This window comes from Medicago sativa, chromosome 2, assembly GCF_051527215.1.
Source record: "Medicago sativa cultivar Bolivia chromosome 2, Bolivia_mono, whole genome shotgun sequence".
NCBI lineage: Eukaryota > Viridiplantae > Streptophyta > Magnoliopsida > Fabales > Fabaceae > Medicago > Medicago sativa.
Window position 1 is genome coordinate 70,505,299 of NC_140750.1, and position 11,396 is coordinate 70,516,694.

The 11,396-nt window shown below is 32.5% G+C and overlaps 1 pseudogene across 1 annotated transcript; it reads right to left on the reverse strand.

Moving 5' to 3' along the window:
* Positions 1-7,190: 7,190 nt before the first annotated feature.
* On the reverse strand, positions 7,191-8,086 carry LOC146950254 (NDR1/HIN1-like protein 1 pseudogene; annotated as a pseudogene). The gene has a single exon (XR_015027472.1). The product of XR_015027472.1 is annotated as an NDR1/HIN1-like protein 1 pseudogene (transcript).
* Between the last annotated feature and the right edge of the window lie 3,310 nt (positions 8,087-11,396).

Consider the following 11,396-nt stretch of genomic DNA (forward strand, 5'->3'; position numbering starts at 1 on the left):
TGTGACAAGGAAATAATAAAAAACAGAGTTTAATCTATCATTAACTTTAAATTTTTAAGTCAATTTTCAATATTAAATAAAATAATTGTGTGTGTCTTGAATTACTTTGATTCAATTTATTCTTCATACATATGTTAAAGATTATTTTCACAACCGCTTTGATTTGATATGTGTCATGAGATTATATTCTTCTACTTTTTTCATGTATTAATTATGACTTTTGTTGTCATACATGTCTCATGAAAATAGATATTAGATATTGTTAAAATTACAAATTGATTTTAAATTATAACTCATAAATATCTTCTTCTTTTTTTATTGAAGGAAACTCATAAATATCTATTATCCATCAAATAATTGAGTCTCTCTTCTAAATAACCCCATAAAGTATTATAACATCTATTATTCTACTGACAAAACATAAATTCTAGCATTTTTTTCATTAAAGTAAAACAGAAAACATCTTCGATATTAATTATTTTCGCGGTCTCTTATTTCACTTGATCTATTTTTTTCTTTCGGTTTTCCTTTTTTTTTATTCATCTTTTTTTTTTAACATTCATGTTCATGTTAAAATGAAATAAACCATTATGAAATTACGAGTAAATTGCTAGTTAGATTTGAACGTTCGTTCACAACGCCATTGTCGAGCCAACATAGATGCATGAAACAAAGTCTAATAAGAGGCCTTTTTTAATACAATAATAATATGGGTAGGTCCAATGACGTCCATCATCCAATTACTTGAATGATTTCTTTTTAGTTCTCCTCAATATCTATTCTGGGTGAAAAATACCTATGAGAGTTATATATCGGAGGTATGATAATATAATTGTAAAAAAAGTTATGCGAGAGTTATCTCTCGAATTTTTTAGGAGGCCTAAGAGATATTGAAGTGATAAAAAAAAGAGCGACTCAATTGTTAATTATGTTAAAAAATGGTAAATTGATAGGACCAGCTCAAAGAGCATGAGAACGATGATAAAGATATTAACTAAAAGTTGTATTTTATGTTATTGATTAGAATATGATTTTTTTTATATCAGTTACAATAATGACTATTGTTTATGTTTATGGATGTAATTTACAATTTAAATAGAAGATTACTTATTAAAAAATTTACGTTTTTATTTTATTCATGTTTATTATGGGAACCGGACCTCCACTTTGTTTGGAAAGAGCTTGACTCACATAAATAAACAGAAAAGCCAAAACTGCATTTTTTTTAATGACGTAATGAAAAAGCCACATGCATATTTTAAATAAGAGTCATGCAAATGAGTGTCGTTCAAAACATGAAATAATTTATAAATTTTATATAGAAAAAATTTCTTTTTAAAATTTCAATAAGTTAAATACATAATTATTAAGATAAAGTTTTTTTTTAACTTCTTAACAAATACGTTAAGGACACTTGTTAACATTTCACTTAAATAATGTGCCACAAAGACCACTTCTACAATAGGGTGTGCGTCATAGGGACTTAAATATTTTTCACGTATTATTATTAAGAAAAACAATATTCTGCTAATAGAAAAAATCATACTAAAACATAATTATTATTCTTAAGAAAATCTATCATGTTAGTATTTTATTGGTCCAAATTATATTTTGTTATAAAACTTAAAGCAGACCTGCTTAAAAAAAAAAACAAACTTAAAGCAGACCTTATCACAACCAAGATTCTATTAATTTTAGTGATTTTTGATATTGAGTGTGATCTTCAACATCAAGACTCCGTCCATTTTTTGATTTTCTAAATTTACGTTGACTTTTAACGATCAGGTTGTATGGATGACATTTCATAACACATACCAGGTTGTATGGATGACATTTTAGATAGTTAAGTTTTTTATCCACCTGGTGTTTAGAAAAAATGTATACGACATAAAGAAAGGTATAGTGCTATGGGTCGGGTGGCTAACTCATCCACAACAAATTCAACAACCATGATCTTGGATGAGAAATAGTAGCAGCAACTACAAAAAGAAAAATTGTAACAACAATTAAAATTAAACATTATAAATATGATATTATTTTACTGTTCTATTTCCAGCGTTTTATTTTTTTACCTGACCCTGTTGAAACATGTTGTTAATATGTCAACCATGTTGCAACGCATTGATGTGAGTGCATTTAATTGGCCGCTTAATTATTTTTTGATTTCATGATCTTATGTTGCTTTACCAATGTAAGAAAAAGAAGAAAAAAAACATGAATTCCATGATTCCATCCTTTTCAAGATGCAAAAAACTAAAGCAGTAGAACAAAAGAAATGGAATAGAGAATTCACAGCAAAGTTAGGGGAAGTAGAGAGCCACATATATAAAGTGAAAACCTATCATCCAACCAATTTCATGCTCCTCCTAAAAGCATGTATAGCAAGCTCAAAGTCAAAATAACATGTACATGCTTTCTTTAGATACGAAGCATATTATATTGATAAGGAGTACAAAGAGGTATTAAGAAAGTAGAATTGAGAATGTAATGGAGAGAATAGAGAGCATAAAAAGAGAAAATTCATTATATTGCTAAATACTAACTGTGTTTGTTACAATGTTTAACCATTTATTTATAAGCTACTACAAGACTAGCTTAGTTATCATACACCGCTGCACTTTATCATAACTCTCTAACTGCCATAACAGATTCTAAGCTTACGTGGCAAGTTAGTTAGAGGTATGTCAAGTTACTTGCTCCTTAATTAATCTTTCTTCTTAACCCACTTGGGTTGGCCTAGTGGTATTGGCTTGGGACCTGGGAGTGTGCTCCTCCTCGAGGTCTCAGGTTCGATTCTCACCGGTGTCAATTTGGGTGGGCTAATTTAGCTTCTTCAAAAAAAAAAATTAACCCAATGTTCAACTTTTACAACATTTTTAACATTCCAAAGGGGATCAACTTCAACTTGAGAATGTCATCTCGGTCTGCTACCTATTTTCGACAACATTCATTTCCAACTAATAGACTTAACACAATCTAGAACTCCATCAACATTAAAAATACTGCCCCTAAATTTTTTATTATTTCTAGCAATCCATAGGGAACAAACAGCCGCTCCCCACAACAACAGACTGATCCTTTTGTTTTTCACTTCCCATAAAGACACAGTATACTGCAGCAGATGTATTGCATGATCTAAATTCCCCGGAACAGAACACAGATGACGAATTATGATTTGCAGGCATAATGTTTCTTGTGATTAAATTCAACCTCGGCGACAGCGTCTTCTGCAGAAGCTTCCACGCGGAAACCTGCACTTTCGACATAAGAATACCCCACCAAATTAGGCGACATGCTTCAGTAAATTCACTGTGTTTTGTCTCAAATTCGCCTCGAACAAGTCTCCATACCTGAACTTTAGTATCTTACACCATAAATTCTCATCTTCCACTAATATTCTCCACCTCTGTTTAGCCAACAAAGATAAATTAGAGTTCAAATTTTTTTACACCCAAACCGTCTTTTTTCTTATCTCCTCACACTTTACTCCAGCTGACCCAAGGTATTTTTCTCTTCTCCTCAACACAGCCCCATAAAATGCGCCTTTGCAATTTAAATAACACTCTCAAATAACATGTACATGTGAACATGCCAGTTCAGAAACATACACCAACACTGACTGAATAGTTTGCATTCAAAACCAACCTTCTGCTAGCACTAGTAGAGTAGCCAACCAAATTCTGCTAATAATATTATCATTCTATTTGTTTGCGAAACTGTGAAACAAGATGAGGTTAAAGGCTAACTTAATAAGCTTTTTTAGATTATAATCAGATTGCTACATTACTAGTATTTTTATTTATGCCAAAAAAGTGTATTCCATCTGTATATAGTAGATAAACAAAAAAAAATCAAAATTACAAAATTATACTTAAACGTGTACTTAGTCATCTCGGTTTTAATGTATGTTTGTTAGTAAATTTAGCCCATCTTTTGTAAGGCAATTTATTCATAAAATTACTTAAAACATAGACACTTAAATATGAGTTTTGTCTAACATGCACAAATGCGACCCTGAACAATCCTCAAGATAAACTTGAAAGATGTCAAAACTGGTTGTGATAAGAATGTTCAAATGTATGCTAACCGCAAGTTTTAGCGAAATTACTGTGTGTGTGATTTATGTTTAATAATTTAACATAGAATTAAAGAGTGCGAAGAAGAATCATGCGAAGATGAGGTTTGATCTAGTAGAGCAGCTATGCAAGCAGTTTTTGAATAACCCGACTCCTCCAATCGGAGTTTTTCGTGCAACAGAAGCTTTTGTATGATTTCTTGACCAATAAACAACTTCTTGATATTCTTTCTCATTTTTCTAGGATTCTTCTCAAGTTGGATTTCACTGAGAAAAGCTTCAAAATTTTTGATTTGAGGAGTATCTCCTTTGAAAGCTTGCTAATTGATGAAGAAATCAAGATATCCAAATTGAGTAGGGATGTTAAGCAGGCTAGATTTTAATGGTTTGGTTGGTGGCAAAGATGAAACAAACAGCTTTCTAACATCATCAGAATATTCATGGTAGATTTTTTAGTCATGATTGGATAGAATTAAAATAGGAGTAATGTATCAAAGCCTTGTAACCATTTGTTGAGTTAAAGATATGACACGAACTTGATCAAAGGAAATTTGAGGAAAAGAATCATGGAGACAAAGTAGAATTCTTACATTTTCTTTAGTGAACATTCTTTGAAAAATGTTGAGAGACCAAATCGTTAGGCTCTTCTTCGGTTGGTTCCTCTCCGTCGTCTTTTTGAGAGCTTATCTCTTCTTCCTTAGAATCCTTCTTTGATTCTTCTTTTCCTTCACTTCCGTTTTAGAAGATTTCCTTTCAAGTTCATTTTGAAGTTCTGACTAGTTCAATAATGGTTTCTTCAATCTGATCATCTTTAGGAGCATCAAGAACATCTTAATCAGTGTTCTAAAGAGTTTCACCTTCAACAAAATGATCCAAATTTTAATCAAATTGATTTTCATGGAAAGGAATATCTAGATGATCATTTTGTGATGGTGATTCCATTAATCTTCTAATTTCAACATGTGAGTCCATTTGTGATGGTCAGTTAGCTCATGTATGTTCAACCAACTTTTTTTAAGCATTTAAAATCAAAGAACCTTCCTGCAAATGGCTTTTTGGGTCCAATTTTCTTCATAGTTTTTCTTTTCAATCCTATTTGAGAATATGTGTGTTTATTATTATTTTTTTTTTTTTTTTTTAGAATAGGGGGCTCCTCAGTTTGTTTCCTCCATTTAGAAGTAGGTTTTGAAGTTTTGATCACAGTTTGAGGTTCTTATTTCAAATGATTTGTTCCTTCACGATGGGTTTGCAATATTTATCCCAAACTTTTGTAGTAGTATCACATTCATCTACTTTTTGAGTTTCTTCCATGTTTAATGCTTCTCTTTTCAAGACATAATTGTTAATTTGAATTTCTTAACATGACATAAGTAAATTAAGATGATCCAATCCTTATTGTTAATCATGATGTATGGGGTAAAAACAAAATATGAAAGATACTTTCTTATACTTTGATTGGTTGACATGAGTCGGGATCCTCTCCAAAATGACAATCTCAATTTCCACTCATTTAATTTAAGGGCACTTCTACGATGCAGTTAGAAAACTGACTTTTTTGAAAAAGTTATTTTGTTTAACCAATAGCGCATAACTTTGATGTTATGTTAGAAGGAGAGTTTGCCTTCTTCATACTTTTCTGGTGTTCTTCAGAAAGTTGAAAACTTGATTGTTGTTGCTGCTGCCAATTAGGAGATGATGGTTTAGCCTCGGTTTACTTATGTGAAATTGAAACAGTAGACCAAGTGAAACATAATGATTTAGCTGCATATTTTACATCCGAAGGCACGGAACAGAACTAGAGCAGAAACAAATTGCAGGAATATACCATATTTCTAAAAATTAAGTGAACTGTGTGTCTTCTTAGCAGCGAAGCTAGTATGAATAAAAAATACTACTATAAGCAACAACATTCTTAATTAAGTGAACAACTTTCTGCTAAGAACAAACGACCATAAACAACAAGATCTGCCTTATTTTCAGCTATAGCATTGATCCCATGTTGTCTGTCAAAACCTCCCGCACCCATGAAAGAGCCGTAGAAAGCCTTTCTTATTGGTTATAGGGTTAACTTCACTACAAAAGTCATTTTCATGACTTCACCATAGAATTTTCCTTAATTTAATTGCTTCGATTCATTTTGCCATTTTAAATGGAGATTCCATTCCTCTTTAAATGGAGAGGATCGGGCCTCGGTGAGCTGTGAATTCTCATTGACAAATCCAATTTAAAACGTTAATAAATAATCCTTATGTCATTGATTAATGAATCAAAAGAAATACTCGTATTTATTTATGAAAAATGCTAACGTGCCCTCCTGTAAAAACCCTCCGGTAAAAGCATAAGCATATCATTTTTAACTAACTTCCTCACCCTTTCCATTGTATCTTTGGATAGAAAGATGCACCTAATTGTACCAAAAAAAAAAGAAAGATGCACCTAATTCCACGGAAGGCTCATCCATTAAAATAAACATTACTAGACAACAACAAAAGTAGTCTTTCACAATGGATCTACTCACGATCTACATAAATTAATTAAGCAATTGTAAAAATAAACATAAATTAATCAAGCCTGTTTAAATAAATAAAAAATGCATACATTCTTTTTTGCAAGTAATAGTGTTTAGACGCCTAGACCCGCACACTCCGTGACTTTTGTCAAGTACCGACTCAATTGTACTTTGTTTAAAAAAAAAACTCAGCTGTCCTTACCGAGAGAAATTCCTTATATCCCGAAAGATCATAGAGTGTAAGATTTGGTTGAAATCATAATTAAGTTTTTTTTTTTTACACTAATAATAATTAAGTACATAATTATGCATGAAAGTTGTAGATAATAAAATTTCAAATTTCAATCCTACTCCTAAAGTACATAAATATGCCTGGCAAATTATAATACTAAAATTTCAAATTTTAACCCTACTATGACCAGAAGTTAATTATAAGTTGATTTTTTATTCCATGAGGAATCAAGCAGAACAAAAGTTATTGTGCGTGTAACTTTTTTCCATATATAAAAAGCTGAACGAAACTTCCAAAAAGTAAATCTAAAAAAGCAAAGTGAAAAACAAAAAAGAACATTTTTAGAAAAGGGTGGTTGAGATTGAGACTAATAATCAAAAGCAATTAGAACTATAACTTTATTAGTGATAATAATAAAAACAAATTACTTTGCTTAAACATTACTTAAACATCAACAACACAACTTTGCAAAAACTGAAACTTCACTGCCGGAGCAGAAACTCCGAACCCATCATCACCCTTATCACCGGCTACCTTAATAAACGCCGGACAGTTCACATCAATATGGTACCTTCCAGAGACCCAAGTCCCCACTTTCCACTTAACCCTACCGTTGACTTTAACGTTGACCAGCACGCCTCCTGAAGTTTGATCTTGCTTTAGAATCTCCGACAAGTAAGGCGAAACCGGAACAGCCGCGCCGTATAGTATTGGTGACCAAACCGTGACGTCACGGTGGCCTTGATATGTTTGTGGAAGTTCAGTGGCTAAAGAGATTTGTTGGCCTCTATAGGAAGCGTATGCGTCAAGTTTGTGATAGTAAATGCCTATTTTTGAGTTTGGATTAAAGGATGAAAGAGTGACTTGAATTGTGAGGGTTATGGTGTTGGGTGTAGGGGTGGTTGAGGATGGTGTTTCTCCGGTGGAGGAGAGGTTGAAGGCGAAGACGGTTGCGTCTTGGAGGATGAAACGGGGTTTGGTTGGTCGGAGGATGATCCAGATAAGGAAGATTACAAAGAGTATGAGGATTATGAAGCTGAGGATTGCGGCGAATATGCGACGGATGAGTTGGCGGCGTTTGTATTCATGGAAGTCACATTCTTTAGTCATGGTGGTGGAAATTTTATATGATGACTTTGCTTTTGTGTTTTGTGTGTATTTGGAAAGGATTGTGGCTATAAATGAAAAGAGGTTGTTGCTTTGCTTGTAATGCAAACACTGATTTTGGAGAATGTTTTTTCTTACATGGAGTATGTAATATATAGGTGAATATTGTAATTAGGGTTGGGAGGGTAGTTAAAAAGTAATAATTTGTTGCAAAGACTTTGAGTTTAGTTTAGTCTTTGTTTTCATATGTGTCGAAGCTTGTAGTACACGGGAAGTTGGTTGAATTTTAGTCAATTTTTATATTCACATTTATGATTATAAATGTGATGTGCATGTTTACGTTTGTTTTAAGTTGGGGAATTAGTCACTTTAGTCCCTGAATAGGAAAGGAGTAGTCACTTTAGTCCCTGAATGCAGAGAAATTGCAAAACAGTCCCTGAATGTAGACTCTGTTGGTCAATTTCAGGGACTAAAGTGGTTAACAGAGTCTACATTCAGGGACTAAATTGACTGACGGAGTCTGCATTCAAGGACTAAATTGACTAACATAGTCTACATTCAGGGACTATTTTGCAATTTATCTGCATTCAGGGATTAAAGTGACGATTCCTTTCCTATTCAGGGACTAAAGTGACTAATTCCCCATTTTAAGTTTAACATCATTTTACTCCTTTTTTGTATATATGAATTTACGCGGTACCACATGCAAATAATCATTTGAGTTTGATAGGACTGCATGAATATATACTTGGATCCGCTATCATAATGCATCAATTGTGAAAACCGTTATATCTAAATAGAGAAAATTTATCCTTAACATCTAACTCAACTAATAATGTCGAAATTGTTGGACCACTTGATCTACAAACAAGAAAATAAGCAAACTTTTGAAACTAAATATAATAGTCTCTACAGCTGTTGTGCTATTAAGCTCCAATATAGGATGCATTTTCCTATATGATCCAATGGCCATGGATATGTTGATTACATAAATTTCTAAAATTGAGGACTGCAAACAATCCTGAATTTTTTATAAATTAAATGTCAAGGATTACTCTTGTAGTGTGTGGGTTTTTTCTTTTTTGGGTAGATAGACAAAATGGCAAAGCCATTAGAAACTCACAAATACAAATGGAAGAGCCGGGGTGTGGGGTTTGAACCCTGGTCATGATGTCAAACAATTTTGGTATTTTTACGGATTGAGCTAAGAATTGTAGACGAAAAGTGGGTATATTCGTTAATGTAAAAATGGTTAACATAACAAGAACAGAGTACAGGAGAATATGGCATACATACTATAGAACATTAGAGGAGGTTAGTTGTTCACAAAATTCCTCAATTCCTTAAATGGCATGAATCGCATGAGGAGTATTTGTAGAATGTTTCCATCCACAGGACAAAAATTAAACACATACGAATAATTTAATCATAGAAATGCATCGAATCCATAGCAGTGGATTGGAGAATTATTTGTCACTGATTTCTGATACATATCTTTTTTTACTCTACTACACATTTTTGGTACTCATAAAATGCAAACTACTAAGTTCAAGAAATTCTAAGCAACCATTTCTTATATAAGGGATAGTAAACAATTATTTACTATATAAGGAATGGTCATAACATGTGACATCAAACTACATGGCCAAATAATGATGAAATCTAATAAGAACCGATTCATAAACTTAAGAACTCAAGAAGCTGCTCCCTATATAGAGTTGCTCTAAATAAAGTACCCATCAAATGTAATGGTTAATCAATCATCCATCGATATGAAATGAGAGTTTGTTAAGGTGGGTTAGAAAGAGATTATAAAAGTACTCCCTCTCATTTTCAAATCAATTTTGTAAATGAAAATTAGGTTCAATTTCAAATCTAAATGATATGAAAGTTATGTTGATAAAATAGCACAACTCAAGTTGAGTAGTACATCACACCCATAAGAAAAGATAAACATTATGGTGATACTTCCTTTAATTACATCTACATTTTTGGTTAATTAATTACAAACTTTGACATTTTGGTCCATTATGTTGCAAACATTAGACATAAAAAAAAAATTGATAATAGTGTATATTTGTACCAGAGATTAAGAAATTAAACTATTAGCACTAAACTAGCACCTCAACGTAAGTTAAATTTTGAAATAGGTGTTATTTATACTTCATTCTTTTGGAGAGAAAAAAGCCTCTGAAACATGGGTACTTGTAAAACGTAAAATACCTATATCAGGTACGCGTAGGGTACTCGTGGTACTCCATTTTTGTTTATTATTGTATTGTAAATGAAATTTGTGGCTTTCTCTTATACATTAATATGACAATATAATATTATTTGTGCGTTTGAGTTTCTTTATTGTTGTAACCAACTCTAAATTTTGACTTTTTAAACTTCTAATGTGATTTTTTTGTTGTGAGTTTAGAATTTAACTCTTCCATGTTATATTCTATAAAAAAGATTGTCGTATTCTCGCACTGGTAGCAGGCACCGTACTCGTACCTATTGCAACATAGAAAAAAGTAAAGAGGCAAAGTCTAATCAAAGGATGCTACTTGAAATTTCTTGTCACTATAAAGTCCAATACCGATGTTACCGCAATTTGGAAGGAGAAAATCTTGTGTGGACCAGGATCAAGAATTTTGGTTTGGTCACACACACAAAAATTTGTCTTCTCTCTCTTCTTTTCTCTCTTCTCCATTTTCTCTCTCTTCTCTCCTTCTCTCTCTTCTCTCTTCTCTCTTTGTGTGTGACCAAACCAAAATTTTTGGTCCTGGTCTACACAAGTGTTTCTCATTTGGAAGTGTATCCATTGGAGGATATGCACATACTCCCTCCGGTCACTATTATAAGCAAAAATCTACTTTTTAGGTTCATTGAATAAATGATGTATATGGTCTATATTAATGACCACATACATCACTTATTCAATGAATCTAAAAAGTAGTTTTTTGCTTATAATAGTGACCGGAGGGAGTACAGATGGACTAATGCATCGTTTTCCATGGATGTTAGCAAAGGAGGTCCTTTTTCCAACACATGATGAATGAAAAGTATGACACTCCTAACTGTTTTACTTAATCAAAAGTTGGACTGTAGTGGATGATTTTGTTCCCAACAAACTTTGATTAGATAGAGGTAGACTGAAAAACGAACTCGTGGGACCTTCACAACCATGTGTGACTATAAGTCCTTATATTAGATTAGATTAGATTGTAATTGGAGTAATAATTTTATTATTGTTATTTTATTTTATGGTGGTTCGAAGTGGGTGATAAATAAGTCTGGGAAAACAACCACTTAGTACCAAATTTGCCTTGTCTTTCAAGGTAGACATGTAGGCCTTTAGGAACATACCATGTCCTCCTAATGCATGCCCTCTTTCAGGTCATTTTCCGAATGACTTGTTAATTTCTTCGGTCGCTGATGATAATTTGGTCGTCAACTTTATTCTACATGACTTTTTTATTTGAAAT